We start from the raw sequence: 19,200 nt of genomic DNA on the forward strand, positions 1-19,200 counted from the left end.
CAAGTAAAATGAATACATAGAGTAATAAATATGTACAAACATATATACATAGATACAGGTGCTGTGGGGAGGGGAAAGAGGTAAGGCAATTGTTCTGGTAGTAGATCCATAGAGTTTTCTTGGTTGAAATGTGGAAGTGGTTTACCATTGCCTTTTTCTGAGCAGTAAACTTGAGTCTCTGTCCTCCACCCTCTTCCATGCCGCTGCTGCCCAGCCCAGGTGAGTTTTGACTTGGAGCAGTTTGCCTTCCACTCTCTAGCCACCGCCCAAACTAGGAATGGAATGGATATTTCCCTGCTTGACTCTTCCTCCCGTAATCAAGACTGGTAGAGGACTGAAAACTCTCCAGATGTGATCCTGAGGGGACAATAAGCCACATTACTTCTCAATTTCAATATGCATCCTGCCTTATAAGTTCTCTTCAGTAGGGCTCATTTTTCAGAAATAAATTACTAATGGTCCACAGTAGAAGTCTAGGTGCTTTTATTTATCTTTTTTGACACTTATAGTACCTCACCATGAGCAGAGTCATGTTTGAAAGTAAATTACAGCTAGAAATAGTCACCTTTTTCTGTTCTTTTTTTTTAAAAAAAAATGAAGAGTAAGGATTGGATATTTCCTATTGACTGAATGGGTAGTATTCTGTTACTGTTGGGCCTTTATTCAAAGGTCATTCACTTATATTTATTGAGTGCTTGCTGTGTGCAGAGCACTGTAATAATGATAATAATAGTTATGGTACTTGTTAAGCACTTGCCATGTGCCAAGCACTGTTCTTAGCACTGGGGTAGATGCAAGGTATACAGGATGGACACATTCCCTGTCCCACATAGGGCTCCCAATGTTAATTCCCATGTTACAGGTGAGGTAACTGAGGCACAGGGAAACTAAGTGATTCGTCCAAGGTCACACAACAGACAAGTGGCAGAGCTGGGATTTGAACCCAAGTCCTCTGACTCCCACCATACAAAGACTCAATATGATATAATAATAACAATATACATTAAGGACTTATAATATGTCAAATACTGGTAAGCACTGGGGTAGATACAAGATAATCAGGTCCCACATGGTACTCACAGTCCAAGAAGGAGGAAGAACAGATATTGAATCCACATTTTGCAGATAAGCAAACCCAAGGCACAGAGGCATGAAGTGACTAGCCCAAGGTCAAACAGCAGACAAGTGATGGAGCCAGGATTAGAACCTGGGTCCTTTGTCTCCTGGGATGGTTCTCTTTCCACGAGGCCATGATGCTTTTCTAATATCCCTGAATGTATGGATGCTGCTAAAGGTGAGGCCAGCAGGTTTGGTTGCTGTTTATTTTCCTATAGGGAGAGAACTGAACAGAGATTCAGGACTTAATGGGAGAATGAAAGGCATAACAGGTGGTAAGTGGATACCTAAACTCAATATGGACAGGAAAAAACCGAGATCAGATGAAAATGAGCTGAGGGAAAGAGATAGACTTTTTAAAGAGCTGCCTTTCTCTGTCCCTACCAAACCATTGTTCTGAACCTCCCAATTCCATAAATCCTACCTCCCTTCTCAGCCAGATTTAGGTTGAGAAATTGGCAGCTCTGAGCCCCCCAATTAACAGAAAGACCTGGTTGCAAGTGGATGAAATTCTGGGAGAGAGTCATTTCCAAAAGTAAACATACAAATTTCACCACCTTCCATTCTTGAAAATTGTACTTACATTTTATCTCAGTTGCACATAGGAATTAAAAAATCATCTTTCAGCTAGCCTTATTATCCAGCATGCATTCTCAGAGGTGTCCGTTTGAGTAGATTTTAAAGCCCATTAAATGATTTGGGAAAAATTGGTTTCTGGCGAGCACCCCAATTAAGCAGCTATTAGCTGATCCCTATTAAGTGTTAACTACTGCATAGGGTTTTATAGTGCTTATTTCATTTGAATGGAAATGATTTTGTCAGGATGAGTGAACCCCTTTGGGTCATATAAGAATGGGTCCCCAAACCAGAATAAACCAGAAGTGACCCGCTTTTATGATTCGAAAAATTAGGATCATTGTATTCCCCTCCATTAGAGCATTGGAACTGATTTTGAACCACAATTTTTCCAATTCCCCGAGTGAGAAATCAGTAATTTCATTAATTCCCCTGGCCACTTCTGTCAATCAGAGAGATTTAAAAAGTTTGGGCAAGACTTTCATGTAATTTTCTGAGCTTTTCTCTGAGTGCTACTTTGAGGACTGTCAACTCTTGGAGATTGTTTCTGTTCTCAGATTAATGTCCAAGTTGATTAGTTATAAAAAATAAAGAAAGCCTAAATTGTCCAGGGTCGGAAGATGAGGTGTTACACATGTTTTTTATTCTTAATGGTATTTGTTAAGTGCTTAGTATGTGTCAAGCATTGTTCTAAGCATGGATAGAGACAAGATCATCAATCCAATCCGATTGCAGTCTGTCTCACATGGGGCTCATCATCCAAGTAGGAGAGTGAGCATGTATTAAATCACCATTTTTGCAGCTGAGGAAACTGAGGACAGAGAAGTTGAGTGACTTGCCCAAAGTCCTCTGGCTCCCAGACTCATTTATTCATTCATTCAATCGTATTTATTGAGCGCTTACTGTGTGCAGAGCACTGTACTTAGCGCTTGGGAAGTACAAGTTGGCAACATATAGAGATGGTCCGTACCCAACAGTGGGCTCACAGTCTAGAAGGGGGAGACAGAGAACAAAACAAAACATATTAACAAAATAAAATAAATAGAATAAGCATGTACAAATTAAATAAATAAATGGAGTAATAAATATGTACGAACATATATACAGGAACTGTGGGGATGGGAAGGAGGTAAGGTGGAGGGATGGGGAGGGGGAGGAGGGGGAGAGGAAGGAGGGGGCTTAGTCTCGGAAGGCCTCCTGGAGGAGGTGAGCTCTGAGTAGGGCTTTGAAGGGAGGAAGAGAGCTAGCTTGGCATATGTGTGGAGGGAGGGCATTCCGGGCCAGGGGAAGGATGTTGGCCGGGGGTCGACGGTGGGACAGGCAAGAACGAGGCACAGTGAGGAAGTTAGTGGCAGAGGAGCAGAGGGTGCGGGCTGGGTTGGAGAAGGAAAGAAGGGAGGTGAGGTAGGAGGGGGTGAGGTGATGGACAGCCTTGAAGCCGAGAGTGAGGATTTTTTGCCTGATGCATGGGTTGTGCTGCTGATGCCTGTTTACTTGTTTTGATGTCTGTCTCCCTTCTTCTAGACTATGAGCCCATTGTGGGCAGGGATTGTCTCTCTTGCTGAATTGTAATCATAATAATAATAATGATGGTATTTGTTAAGCGCTTACTATGTACAAAGCACTGTTCTAAGCACTGGGGGATACAGGGTGATCAGGTTGTCCCACGTGGGGCTCACAATCTTAATCCCCATTTTACAGATGAGGTAACTGAGGCACAGAGAAGTTAAGTGACTTTCCCAAAGTCACACAGCTGACATGTGGCGGAACCGGGATTAGAACCCATGGCCTCTGACTCCCAAGCCCGGGGTCTTTCCACTGAGCCATGCTGCTTCCCTTATTGAGAATTTACTGTGTGCAGGGAACTGTACTAAGCACTTGGGAGAGTACAAGACAACAATGAATAGACACATTCCCTGGCCACAATGAGCATACAGTCTAGAGGCGGAGAGGCAGACATTAATAGAATATTTACATAAAGAAATAAATTACAGATATTTACATAAGTGATGTGAGGCTGGGAGTGAAGGAAGAACAAGGGGAGTATGGCAGAGTGACACAGAAGGGAGAGGAAGAAGAGGAAAGGGAAGTCAGGGAGGGCCACCTGGAGGAGATGTGCCTTCAATAAGGTTTTGAAGGGAGGAGAGTAATTGTCTGTCAGATTTGAGGAGGGAGGGCATTCTGTCCAGAAGCAGGACGTGGACCAGCAGTCGGCCGTGAGATAAGCGAGATGGAGGCCCACAAGAAGAACACCAGCTCCAATGTTCATTGTTGATATAGTTAATGGTTCTTGCTGCTGCTGTCTTATTTTCATTCCTTACTAATGTTTCTTGTTACCTTTTTAAGGCTTCCCACCCCAGTATTTTGGCAGCTTCTACAAGATAGCAGGGTCTCGGGGTCTTCCATTCCCCAACCCTGCCTTTGGCCCTGGCCCCCTAGTCACCAGCACTATAGCTGTGCGCAAACTAAGCTATTTGAGCACAGTATGATTTAAGCTGTTTTTCTAAGGCACAGCCTGGAATTTATTGTAATGTGTCCCCTCCACTAAAATGTAAGCCCCTTGAGGACAGGGATCATGTCTACAACCTATATTTTATTGTATTCTCCCAAGTGCTTCATGCAGGACACTGCACACAGTAGGTGCTCAATAAATTCCTTTACTGATTGATTGTTTCACATAAGAAAACAAGGGACGGTCAAAACCATCTGAAAATCATACTGAATTTGCTCAGTGGGACTTGAGATGAATAAACTTTGTAAACCTACCGTTCCAGAGAAATTAAGCATAGCGAATGCGTGTTTCAGTGAATTAGTCACTTTATCGTGGATTGTTACATTTCTGAATTCCTATTGTGCATTCACATGCTCATAAACTTGGTTAAAATATTTTATTCAAAAACACAGTCTAATGTTGGAAAATCTTGATCTTTAAATCCGCAGGGTAAGTATATATAATATGCACTCACTCTGTTATGTTACCTAGAAATCAAAAGGAAAACATTCAAATGATTATGCCTTATTCTATAATATATCCTCTGATTTATAAATCTGTGGCCAACTAGCTGTGCAAATAAGCTGGATTAATTGAGGGAAATGATAGAGATATAATTGTACCTTCTCAAATGATTATTGTCGTAATTAAAGACTGCTTTTTTCTTTCTTTTTTTTTTCCTTTTCCAGGTATGTTGTATTCTTAAATAGGTAGAGTAGCTCTTCAAATTGAGGTTGATAAATGTTCATTTAATTTAAATCATTCATATTTTAAGCAACTGGTTATAATGAAACTTTCGAATACTGAAACTCTATCCGTTTATCTTCAACTCTTTAGAACTTTCATGACATACGTAAGAGTCAGTCAGAAACCCCCAAAAGGTGTTTTTAATAACTAATTGATATTTTTAATGTGCAATAACCAGTTTAAGTACTTCCTGGAAGATGACAGCATAAAGGATTAGCGTGCAAATACTCATCAATTTTAGGAGGACAGGCTCCAGTGGCTAAACTCTAGACTGTAAGCTCATTGTGGGCAGGGATTGTCACTCTTTATTCCTGTATTGTACTTTCCCAAGCACTTAGTAAAATGCTCTGCACACAGTAAGCACTTAAAAATATGATTGAATGAATGAACGAACTGCAGACTAGAAAGTTTGGAGTCCTGAGTTCCAAATCCATCCCAAAATGTGACATTGAATGAGTTGCTTTACCTTCCATTTAATTGCTCAGAGCAATTCATTACAGGTGACCTGTTATTACAAAGAATTTTGAATTCTAGACCTTAAGAAATGGTTGTAACACTAACTTGAATAACCTTATTGCTATACAAGAAGAGGTTTAGTTGCTGTCAAACCGTGGGGTACTCTCTGTGGATCAGACCGCACTTTCTAGTTTTTCCTCTTTGCTGAATTGTTGAAGAAAATTGTCTGGGTGTGATATCTCACCCTCAAGAATCTGTTAGACTTTCTGTTTCTGTTGCCAAAGTGATTATTTGATTAATTGCATCATTAAGATTTCAAATCGTTTCTCTCACAGACCAAACCCATATGCATCCTCTGCAAGACACTTTGACCCATGTGTTTCTTCTCATTTGTCTTCTACTCTTGGTACCCCAACCATATAAGAATAATAATAATTGTGGCATTTGTTAAGCACATCCTATGGGTCAAGTGTTATTTTAGGATGTGGGGATGATTCAGGATGAACAGGAAAGACACAACCCCTGTCCCACATGGGGCTTGCAGTCTTAATAGGAGGGAGAACAGATATTGAATCCCCATTTTACAGATGAGGTAACCGATGCACAGAGAAGCTAAGTGGCTTGCCCAAAGTCACACAGCAGGCACATGATGGAGAGGGGATTAGAACCCAGGTCTTTTGACTCCAAGACTGTGCTCTTTCCACTAAGTCATGCTGCTCCTCATATATTTACCAATGGTAGGATTTTTCATGTGTCAGGTGGTCAGTTCCTAATGGCTGAATTTGGCATAGGAATCAAAATGTATCTTAGGTAAATTGTCATAAAGAAGAAATGGATCCTCATTCAGTTCACCAAACACCAGAAAAAATATTCTGAAAGATGTGGTTTGGTCACTGATGTTTCAAGAATGATTGACTCTAATTTTTACCACTCCTGTCTCACATGGATAAAGTAATAGGAACCTCAGGATAATTCAAATGTAAGAATCAAGTTAAGAAAGTTTGATCAGCTGAATAGGCCCTTACACACCTCTGTACACTCCTTAATTCATAGGTGTCATTACCAAGGATTCCAGATGCAGACTGAGTTTGTATCCTTGATACTTTCTTTTTAAAGGAGAAGACTGGACAGGATTCATCTCATTTACCCATTAAACTTTAATCAATTAATCCTGCATTTTTATTTCATGGGTACACTAAAACTGGTCACATGGAAAATCACCGACATGATAACAGAAAACAATCTCCCTATACAAACATTCAGTAGGGCAAACCGCTGCAGAAACCTGGTTGATAATCTCATTGCTCCTGATAGCTTTATTTATGGATTGGTCCGAAGTGACTATCCTGTCTGCAAAATGATTATTGGAGGCAGAATAGGCTTCAAAGATCTTCCTGGTGTCCTTTGAGGTAGTTGAGGAAATCACTGTTTATTGTGGAAACTTTTAGCTTTGATTTGTCATTTCAACAGAGCTAAGCCGTGCAATTCAGTTTCACCCCTGATGGGTATCCCCTTAGGGAGGAATATTACTATGCTAGGAACCTTAGTTTTAGGTGGCATTATATTTGACAGTCAGTATCTTGATTAAGGTGAACTTTAATTAAGATAAATGAGGGTTGCTTAGTCATCTGTTTGGCATCTTCAGGCTAATGCTGGATGTAATGGAAATTTTCCATTTTCTTATTGAAAGCACAAATTGGATTTGTGCAAGATGGCTTTGCCCACCTGGGCTGAAAGTATCCACCTATTAGAAAGCACTGATGCTGCAATTTCATTATACGGATCTTTCTCTATAATGGGGTGTGCTGACTTCCAACCTACACACAAAGATGCCAGTCAGCAGAGTGAGTTCCAGAAAAAGTGTTATTTAAGCAAGGTGAAGCGTAATTTGCTGCTGATGGATTGTTCATTAGGATGACAATGGTTTACAAAAACATGATGATTAATTCATTCCAAAATTCAGAAGAAATCATTGTTCAGTAAATTGGATAATGTAATCATTCAATCAATGGTATTTATGGAGTATTTACTATATGCAGAGCACTCTACTAAATGGTTGAGAAAGTACAATGTAGTAAACTTGGTAGATATGTTTCCTGCTCATATGTAGATTTCTATATAATACATTATGATATTGCCTCTACTCTGAGGACTAAACACTTTTCCTAGGTAAAATTCTACTAAGCTGCAACTTTACCTGAACAAGAAACATGATGATGATGATCAATTAATCGGAGGTCTATAGTGAACACTGAGTGGGAAACACTATAATAAGCTTAATGGAAAGACCTAATTGTGGCCTAATAGAATGAGTTCAGACCGTGCCTGCCTTGATGACCTTGTGTCTATCTCAGAGCTTAGTACAAATAACATAATATTGATAGTAATTCATAATAATACTATTAATAAGCGTGTGTTTATTATTAATATATATGCATAATTCATATATCATATAAAGAAACACATTCTATGTCTCTAAGAGCTTATGGTCTACAGGGGGAGGCTGACAAATAACAAAAAATTACAAATATTATTGTGCACTTACTAAGAGGTTGGTCATGTACATCAGGTTGAAATAGCAGAATTTCCACCGATAAAAATCTGCTTTAAAATACAAATATAGAAAATAGAGTGCAGTTTTCCACCCAAAGAGATGGATGACGCTCAGTCCTATCACTTCTGGTGTGTTGCAAGATTGTCCAGCATTGACAGCACAAAGGATACAAACAGCTTTTGTGCCTGCAACCCAGGAGCACCTAGGAAGAATTTCTGATTTAGGCTCTTCTTTGTAATAAACAGAATCCCTCGAGGCTGATTCAGTTGATTAGAGTCTGTTGCTCCAAGGTGATTTTCACCATTCTGCAGAATAAACACAAGAGAATCTGACAAAATTGTAGTTTGGATGACCTCATTTTGATCATCACAAATAATCATTTTCTCCAACTTTACAAATAATTGACTATCCCAAGTCCAATACCTATGGGATAGCTCCATCTCTACGTGGGAAAGATAGAGAGCAAGTTCGTCATGGCATCTGACCATGCCAAACAATATATGAGGCAGAAATGATGCTTAGAAAGCTGTGAAATTGTTTTCATCTTCAAGAATATCAAGGATCTGATATAAGTCACTATTATTCCACCTATAAATCGGGTTCATACCCCACTGGCCATATGTAGCACCCAGATCATTTAAATTCACTAGACTCCTGCCTGTGTAGAACCCAAAGATGCTGTGAGAAAGAATGTTGGAGACATGCTGCTGCTTATTTTAGGAGGAAACTACATTGAACAAAAGTCTCCATCCCAAACAGAAAGTACTCAAAGTGCCTTGAATTTGTGTTTGACCTCAAATCAGAAGTGCCCCACATATAATAAGAGAAAAAGTGTCAGACTGCAGATAGGATGTTAAAGATGAAGGAAAAATAAGATGCTAACTTTCACAAGTGGTGCATGCCTTGCTCAGTTCATTCCTTGACCTTATATTTCACATTTTCATGCAGCATGTTGTTTGCATATCTGCACGTGTGATGCAGTGGGTTTGGACACACTTCCTGGGGGCAGATACATATACATGAATCTAGACTCCAGCTGTAGACTTCTAGACTGTAGGGACCGTCTCTAAATATTGCGAACTTGTACTTCCCAAACGCTTAGTACAGTGCTCTGCACACAGTAAACGCTCATCAAAGATGATTGGTTGGTTGATTAAAATCAATCAGCAGATCAATGGTATCAATTGAGCGCTTGCTGTACAAAGTGTTTGCGAGAGTATAATGCCGTGTAGTATAATGTACCACACTCACAATACCCATGTTCTCTGCCCTCAAGTTTGCATCTCAAAATGGATATTTTTCCCCAATTTGGATCTGAGCTGATCATTTGAGCAGCTTTCTGCTCAAATAAGTTATGAAATTATAGTAATTGTTTAATAAAAACCACAAGTATTGCTTTCTTGAACTAATCTATTTTTATTCCTAAAGATTAAATTCTCACCTAGGATGAAGAGAAAATGATGAAACCTGTGAGTCCTTGTGGACTGGAAGTGTGTCTATCAACTCTGCACACTTTGCTTCTCTAAATTTCAGTGTAATTACTGAACCTTGATCTCATCTGCCTCACTGCTAAGCCCTCGCCCACATCATCCCTCTGGCCTGGAACTCTCTCCCTTCATAACCGACAGACACATCTCTCCTCTTCAAAGCCCCACTAAAACAATTGCTCCTTCACAGAGCTTTCCCCGACTAAGCTCTCATTTCCCCTATTTCCTCTCAATCAACCGATCCACTGATCGATTGTATTTATTGAGTACTTAGAATGTGAAGAGCATTGTACTAAGAGCTCGGTAGAGTAAAATACAACAGAGTTGGCTGTTATGTTCCCTGCCCACAAGGAGCTTACAGTCTAGAGGGAGAAACAGACATTAATATAAATAAATCATTTGTTATATATAATTTAAATATAGGTACATAAGTGATATGGGGGTGAGGGTGGGTTGAATATAGCCAGTGCTTAGAATTGTGTTCCAGTTCTTAGAACAGTGCTTGGCACATAGTAAGCACTTGGCAAATGCCATTATTATTATTCATTCATTCATTCAATCGTATTTACTGAGCACTTACTGTGTGCAGAGCACTGTACTAAGCACTTGGGAAGTACAAGTTGGCAACATATAGAGACGGTCCCTACCCAACAGTGGGCTCACAGTCTAGAGGGGGTATTATTATTATCTAATTTCTTCCTTTTGTTATCACCTATACACATGGATCTGTACCCCTTAAGTTTTTGATATCACTGCACCCTCAGGCCCCCAGCATTTATGTATATTTCCCCTGTCTGAAGTTATTTTAGTATTTGTCTCTCCCTCTAGACTGTCACCTCCTTGTGGGCAGGGATCATGTCCACCAACTCTATTTTATAGTAACAATAATTATGGTATTTGTTAAGTGCTTATTATAGGCCAAACACTGTTCTAAGCACTGGGGTGGACACAAAGTAATCAGGTTGTCCCAGGTGGAGCTCACAGTTTTAATCCCCATTTTACAGATAAGGTAACTGAGGCACAGAGAAGTTAAGTGCCGTGTCCAATGTCACACAGAAGACAAGTGGCAGACCCGGGATTAGAACCCATATCCTTTGACTCCCAAGCCCGTACTCTTTCTTCTAGGCCATGCTGCCTCTCTTCCAAGCTCTTAGTACAGAGCTTTGCACACAATAAGTGCTCCATAATTACCTCTGGTTGATTGAGCCCATTGTTGGGTAGGGACCGTCTCTTATATGTTGCCGACTTGTACTTCCCAAACGCTTAGTACAGTGCACTGCACAAAGTAAGCACTCAATAAATATGATTGAATGAATTGACTGATCTTTTCGCAACCAATAGTAGCATTTCAAAATAGAATCATAACTCTCACTAAAATTGTATCGAGAGGAACTGATAAAAAATGTGCAATGTAGTTATCATAACAGATGTTATAAACACTAGGGCAATCTAAGTAGATGGAAATTATTAAACTCGCATGGTTTTGTTCAGAAAACTATCAATGAGGACACAGTGCTTTCAACTGGTCTTTTCTCCAGTGCTGTTCACATTGGTATTAGACAACAGTTGTTCAAATCTCTGCACAAATGGAGATACTCTTCCATTCAGGATGTTTCTCTTTCATTCTTTTTTTATACTCACATTCTGAATGGTAGCCAAAAACTCGTACAACTCTTTGACTTGTGATAAGAGTAGAAATATTGATGAAGTACTTGAAGTGATTTGTTATGTCCAACTGATTTATAAGGTGAAATATAATTGTCTGTATTTTATATCCTTATCATAAAGCCCTAGAAAGTGATGGTATTTAAATTAGTGAAATTGCTTATCCTTTTAAATGCCATGGTATAATACTTTACTTGTTTCATTTAAAAAACACAATGCCTTCTTCCCAAAATAGTTTATTAATACCTTTATGGTCAGTCATTTTTTTTCTTTTTTCAGTGATTTATATGGCTATTAAAATATCATATTTCTTTGAAAGTCATTTTCCTCTTCTACAAGAGGTGGATGATTCCACTGAAAGCAGGCTTTTCTCCTCAGAAAGCCATGCCATCTTTACCGTTATTTATGTGACTTTAATTATTCATGTTCTGAAACGTTTGTTTAGTTATTTTATCTGATTACAAAGTTTGGATGCTATTTGTCTTGGTCACACCATATTTTCCCAAGGAAGATGAGAAACCGGAGAGAGTCCAGAGAAGAGCTGCAAACGTTACTGAAGGGAAAGCAGATCATTCCTGAGAGGAAGGATTAGTCAACTGTGGTAGTTTAGCCTAAAGAGACTAAAGTGTGATGTGATCCTTATCTATGTTTGTAACCCAGACATTGGGAGGTACATGTCTGCATTTCAGGCCTTCATCATCATTATTATCATCATCATCATCATCATTATCATGGTATTTTCAGTTTATGCTAAGCATATACTGAGCACTGGGGTAAATAACAAGATAATCTGGTCAGACAGATTTCTTGCCCCTCATCGGTTCACTGTCCAAGTATGATGGAGGACAAGTATTTAATCCACATTTTACTGATGAGAAGACGAAGGCACAGGGAAGTTAATTGATTTGTTCAAGTCCCACAGCGGGCAGGTAGTGGTGCCAGGATTAGTACCCAGAAATGCTGACTCCCTAGGCACTTTACACTATCCCATGCTGCTTCCTGTGCCACCTACTATGTGAAGGGCACTGTGCTAAGCACCTGCGAAGGTACAAAAGAATTAGTAGACATAATCCCTGCCCTCAGTGATTTTCCAGTGAAATTACAGGGAGGAGAAGACCAACCTCTCTTGGCTTGTGAGCCCGCTGAGGACCAGACACCAAGTTTAATTCTCATCTGTGTATTATAGTTCCACTGCTTTGGACAGTGCTTTGTACATAGTTAAAGGCTTAGTACATATGATTATTACTGTCTCAGCCAGTATGAGTTTACAGGTGCAAAGAGAGGGACTAAATTCTTCCAGCATTCTGGGATACCTCTAATGCGTGCATTAGATATATTAATGCATTCATGATTAAAGCACATCCCAGTCCAGAGGTGAAAGGCCACAAGGTCAATTGATCAAAGTTTAGCATGGTCCCTAAATATAGATAAATCTCTGAATATACAGTTTTGTAACATTTCTATATTTTTCTACAATTGCCAAGGCCAGCCTACAAAAACCCAGAGCAGTCGTGATTATCCTTTGTAAACTAGGTCAAGATGATCCTGTTGCTCAACTTGAGTTGGTTTTATTATTCTCCATATGTTTACAATTTCACCCCCTGCCTTCATTTCTTTAAGATGCTTAAATACTTCTGACTATATTCCAACCATTTAAGTTCAGAGGAGATTATATTTGCTTTGAAGGATGTGTTATTCAGACAAAATAAATAAAAGATGGCTGTTCCTTGGGTGACCAACAATTCAATAGAAAAGTCGTACATTTCAGTGTTCCTGAAATGCTGCCCCAAACGGAAATCTGGGCAAATGGGACCCAGTGAAATGTTTAGATGCTGCAGAAGGTAAGGATCTCCATGAAAATATAAGACCAGGCTACAGAGCTTTCTTTTTAGTTGACAAATATTTGGCCAGTTTGCTCTGGATAAATATTCTAATTTTGTTTCAAATGGCCTAGGTTGACTCAGTTCACCCCTCTTCAGCTCTTCTTGCTATTCTCCTCAGATCTCACACTGAGCTGTAGCTCTTAGCTCTGGGCTTGGTTGTCAGAAGAACCTGGATTCTAATTCTGGCTCTGCCACTTATCTGCTGTGTGTCCTTGGGCAAATCACTTAACTTCTCAGGGCCTCAGTTATCTCATCTACAAAATAGGGATGAGACCATGAGTCCCCATGGGACAGGGACTGTGTCCGACCTGTTAACTTGTATCTACCCCAGTGCTTAGAACAGTGTTTGGCACACAGTAAGCACTTAACTAGTATTATTATTATTCTCTACTAATCTGAATCTGGGCAGTCATCTGAAGGGAGGTTTCTTTCCCCTATGTAATTTGTGTTTTCAGTTATCTATTCTTCCCTATTCTTAGGGAGAATAATGTGCAATTGACTATGTCAAAGGCCTGGATATCCTTGTCTCCATTTTGTACCTGCCACTGTCTCAAAGCCCAGCCTGAGTCCTGCACTGAAAATTATTCCAGAGTTTGTGGGATAGGACGTGAGTGGCCGGGAGGAGAGAAAAAAAGAGAACGGATCCATGAAAGATAGAGGCCTCCCCCTTGAAATATTCCCTTTGCCCCCACCCTGCTCAGGTCCCATCCTCCTGGTCTCAAAAACCAATCATATCACTGATGACCTATTTGATCATTTCTGGTGTATATATGTATATATGTTTGTACACATTTATTACTCTATTTTACTTGTGCATATCTATTCTATGTATCTTATTTTGTTAGTATGTTTGGTTTTGTTCTCTGTCTCCCCCTTTTAGACTGTGAGCCCACTGTTGGGTAGGGACTGTCTCTATATGTTGCCAATTTGTACTTCCCAAGCACTTAGTACAGTGCTCTGCACATAGTAAGCGCTCAATAAATACTATCGATGATGATGATGGTGGAATCAAGGAGGGCCGAGAGAATGGGCATAAGTGTGGTGAGAGACGGTACTAAGTATACAGGGGAGTTCAATATTCATTCATTCATTCAATCATATTTATTGAGCACTTACTGTGTGCAGAGCACTGTACTAAGCTCTTGGGAGAGTCCAATACAACAATTAACAACACATTCCCTGCCCTCAACGAGATTACAGTCTCGAGGAGACAGACATCAATGCAAATAAAAAAATTACAGATATGTACATAAGTGCTGTGGGGTTGGGAGAGGGGAATGAATAAAGGGAGCACATCAGGGCGATGCAGACGGGAGTGGAAGAAGAAAGGAGGGCTTAAGTCTGGGAAGGCCTCTTGGAGGAGATGTGCCTTCAATAAGGCTTTGAAGGCTGGGAGAGTCATTATCTGTTGGGTTTGAGGAGGGAGGGCGTTGCAGGCCAGAGGCAGGATGTGGGCCAGGGGATGGCGGCAAGATAGGAGAGATAGAGGCACAGTGAGAAGGTTAATACTAGAGGAGTGAAGTGTACAAGCTGGGTTGTAGAAGGAGCGACGTGAGGTGAGATAGGAGGGGGCAAGATGGTGGAGTGCTTTAAAGGCAGTGATGAGTAGTTTTTTCTTTGATGCGGCAGTGGATGGGAAACCGCTGGAGCTGATTCCTGCCCTCAGGGAGCTTAGAATCTATGACAGAGCATGTTGTGAGGAAGAAATATAGAGCACATTTCTGGGTAAGGGGCAAGAGGAGACCCTCTGCCCTGGCCTTCGCTCCAGACCAATAGCAGCTCCCTATGCATCCTCATTAAATTTAGCCACCATTTCAGAAATGTGGAATTTGGTGAAGGGAAAATGGCTGTTATAAAGTCTTCTCATGCCAAATAGGATAGCACTGTATATTATAGAACAGAATGAAAAGCTACCCGGTTTATAATCCTACTCTTCAGGAAAGGATTAGGTCTCTTAGAACCATACTCAGTGCCAGCTCATTTGACTTTTTCCAAGGAAAAAATCACGGGCAGGGAGTGTTGCTGAAGTGTCTCAATCAATCAATCAATCAATTGTACTTATTGAGTGCTTACTGTGTGCAGAGCACTGTACTAAGCGCTGGGGATTTTAACCCCTTTGATGGCTGGATGGAATTACGTGTATTAGAATGGTAATGTTTGGGAATCTATTCCTTTTTTTGCTAAATTTAGACTGGCAGCAAACATTTATGTGAGTTACCGAGCCTGACATCTAATTAACACAGCCTTTACAGGTTTAATGAGCGGTGATAAATTTCTCTCCTTTCTTTGGCACATTTTAATTAGTTGTAATTATGAGTGGAGTGACCTGAGAAGATTGTTGTCCCATGGATTCACAGTAAATCTGTATAATTTATATTTGCAGGGACAGAAGGATTTTTTTATGGATTGAAAAAACCGAAAGGTTATTTAAACCATTATATTGGTCATATAAAATCCTTCTGTAAAACTCAGGTAACCAAAACATTAGACATTAACATTTTACTGCCCTTCAGGTGAGATGCTTTGGGAATTATATTTACTGAGATACTTTTTTCAGACTCCACCAGCCTTGGTGGTGTATAGTACATGAGAGCCCTTGTACTGATATTTGAAGTTTCCGTCTTTTAATTTTCAGATTCCAGGCTGTTTGTAATGGCATGCTTAATTCAAAGGACACATCAGCAAATTATAGAATCTGTAGAGCAGGAAGAACTGTTGGGACAGCATTACATTCATCTTTTTACCTTCAGAAAGGACCACGCCAGAATTGGCCGTTCTATTTTTAAAACTCTGTGGAGAAGAAAAATCCCATAATCCCCCACTGTAAGCTATTTCAAGGTTTAACAACTTTTGTGATCTGAAACTCCACTGGGGTGCCCAATTCACTGTCATCTTGTTCTGTCACCAGAACCCTTTTTATAGACTGAATTTCTATAAATATATTGTCTTCTCTTCACATGAGTGCACATTCCATTGGTTTTAAACCTAGTCCAGGAGCTCCCTTTTTCTGTTTATTCAGGTATTGAAGGACTCTCTCCTGAAGGCTTACCGCTGTGGAATCTTGAACTGAACAGAAAGAGCTTTAGCTCCGGGTTATCACATGCGTATGACTATTGATGTGACCCAGAATCATGCAACCTCCTCAATCTTCAGCATAAATCACTGACTCATGATCTGCTTCATTTTCCATCGTGGTCTCTCCGTTTTTTACTTGCCTCTGGCGATTAATTTCCCAGCACAATTGTGATATTTCTTTTTCCTCCCAAACTTTACTCCTTTCTGAATCCTTCTGCTTCCTTTTCCACCATGCTCTCTCCATTTTTTGCAGCATACTTGCATCTGGCGAGAAGCAGTGTGGCTCAATGGAAAGAGAATGGGCTTTGGAGGCACAGGTCATGGGTTCAAACCCCGGCTCCGCCAATTGCCAGCTGTGTGACTTTGGGCAAGTCATTTAACTTCTCTGAGCCTCAGTTACCTCATCTGTAAAATGGGGATTGAGAATGTGAGCCCCCCCGTGGGACAACCTGATCACCTTGCAACCTCCCCAGAGCTTTGCACATAGTAAGCGCTTAACAAATGCCATCATTATTATTATTATTATTATCTGGCTATTGGTTTCCCAGCACATTTGTGACATTTCTTTTTCCTTCCCAACTTTACTCCATATCGAATTCTATTCTGATTGGATTTACGCTCCTCTGAGTCAGGATCGATTAATCAATCAATCCATGGTACTTGTTGAATGTTTACTGTGTGCAGAGCACTATCTATGTGCTTGGAAGAGTACAATGGAGAAGGTAGACATTTGATTGTTGCCCTCAGTTCTGTCATTTTACATCTGCTACATGTCCTTAAATATGCAGGCCAGAGATCTATGGACAGTAAGCCTCAATCTGTCCTATGATGAAATAATGGTAATTGTGATATTTGTTAAACTCTTACTACATATGAAGCACCGTACTAAGTGCCGGAATAGAATTCATTCATTCAATCGTATTTATTGAGCACTTACAGTGTGCAGAGCACTGAACTAAGCTCCTGGAAAGTACAAATAAGCAACATATAGAGATGGTCCCTACCCAACAACGGACTCACAGTCTAGAAGGGGGAGACAGACAACAAAACAAAACAAGTAGACAGGTGTCAATACCATCAGAATAAATAGAACTATAGCTCTATACACATCATTAATAAAATAGAGTAATAAATCAGAACAGACACAGTCCCTGTCTCACAAGGGTCTTAAATCTAAAGGGGAAAGAGAACAATAATTTAAAACTCATTTGACAGATGAGAAAGCTGAGGCCCAGTCAAGTTAAGTGACTTGCCTACGTTCACACAGCGGGCAAGTGGTGCAGCTAGGATTTAGAACACAGGTCTCCTGACTGATGTCTCTGTGCTTTTTCTACTGCACACATTCCTTGTCTGGATGATGATGATGAGAAGCAGCGTGGCTCAGTGGAAAGAGCACAGGCTTGGGAGTCAGAGGTCGTGGGTTCTAATCCCGACTCCGCCACTTGTCAGCTGTGTAACTTTGGGCAAGTCACTTAACTTCTCTGCGCCCCAGTTACCTCATCTGTAAAATGGGGATCAAGACTGTGAGCCCCATGTGGGACAACCTGATTACCTTGTATCTACTCCAGCGCTTAGAACAGTGCTTGGCACACAGTCAGTGTTAACAAATTCCATTATCGTATTGTTATTATTATGATTGCATTTGATTTTGCTCCAGTACAAGACCAAGTTTTAAATTATTGTTCTGTCTTCCAGGGAACAAGACATCTCCTCTCCCTCTCTCCTTTTTCCCTACTTGTTCTCACCTGAAAAATAATGAGCTCACCCTCCTTTCCCAATTCAATGCGTTGATAAAAAATATTTCATCACTGTATTTAAGACCACGTGTACTCCCTGGGGTAGGATTTCTTTATGCTAGTGGCAGTCTGCGACAGCAGATGGTACCAGAATTCAGTGACCGCATTTAGCACAATTTCACCAATAAAAATCTTTGGATGTGGGTAGGGTTTCCCCAGAGCAAGCTGGAATATAGCCTCAATCTCCAAGTTTATTATCGTCCAGAGCACGTTTACTGATTCTACGATCACCTGTCTGCCTTTTTTATTTGTGACAGTTGGAGAATGGTGCTCCAGATTACCAGCTGATGTTTGACATAACCATTGAGCAGAAGTAGACCGTTGCTACTGTGTTCTATAATTCAGGGCAGGCCGCTTATTTTTCTCTCATCTCTCTCTCCTTTCTTATCTCTCTCTCTCTCACTCACTCTCTTTCTCTCCCTCTCTTTTTCTTTCTCCCTCTAGTATGAGCTTGGTTTCCTAAGGAACTTCTGTCTCCACATCGATAGCTTTGCCATTGGAAGGGGGAGTAGACAGGGTAGACATTTACATGATTATGGAAAAGTGTTTCAATACTTGACCACCAACACTTTAATTCAGCAGGCAGTTATCAGAGAGAAGATTCAATCAGGTTTGTTTGCTCTTTGGTAGGGACATCTTTCAGGAAACTTCAGGCTTTACAGATGGTTAATCTTCCAAATGACACACCTATTATCACACTTATATGTGTACAGACACACACACACACACACTCACTCACACACCAGTAATTTATCCCCAGTTTCTCCTTAGTTATGCTCCATGTCCCAGCTAGTATCCTTTGGGCTGATCATCTCCTATCAAACTGAGGTTCCATGACCCAGTGGTTATTATATTTATAAAAATACATTTCCTCTTGATTTATTTCATGCTATTGAGTGAAGGCCCCCAACCCAGCCAGACCTTATTTAAGTGAAACTTGATAACAGACAACTGGGTGGGGGGCACTGGAGTTCCTTCCCTAGGTTGAACAAACTAGAATCTTGAAATCATCCAGCCTCAACATGTGAGTCTTGGTCTTTTCATTAGACTAAGAGAAACCCGAGACACAGATGTGGGCCTCATCTCATTATGCAGGTGGGACAATAATGTTTATCACCTCTATGGGATATTCTTAGCATCCACTGTATTTATTGAGTACCTACTATGGACAGTATTCTGGACAGCAGTTCTCTGTGCTAATGTTCCTCTTTTAACACTCTAACACCATAGCATTATTGGATATGATTGCCGGTATCATTCACAGGACTCTTTCACTTTGCAGTAGCACTCTATCTTTGCCAAATTTGCACTCTGACCAGTGGAAGAGTGCTCTGCGGGTCTGTGAAACCAGTAT

At 40.4% G+C, this 19,200-nt stretch overlaps 1 non-coding gene across 1 annotated transcript; it reads right to left on the reverse strand.

The window, feature by feature from the left end:
- Positions 1-229: 229 nt before the first annotated feature.
- LOC119935948 lies at positions 230-367 on the reverse strand. The gene has a single exon (XR_005453543.1). It is a non-coding gene; the product is annotated as a small nucleolar RNA SNORA7 (small nucleolar RNA).
- Between the last annotated feature and the right edge of the window lie 18,833 nt (positions 368-19,200).

The sequence above is a fragment of the Tachyglossus aculeatus genome, chromosome 12 (assembly GCF_015852505.1).
Source record: "Tachyglossus aculeatus isolate mTacAcu1 chromosome 12, mTacAcu1.pri, whole genome shotgun sequence".
Classification (NCBI taxonomy): domain Eukaryota; kingdom Metazoa; phylum Chordata; class Mammalia; order Monotremata; family Tachyglossidae; genus Tachyglossus; species Tachyglossus aculeatus.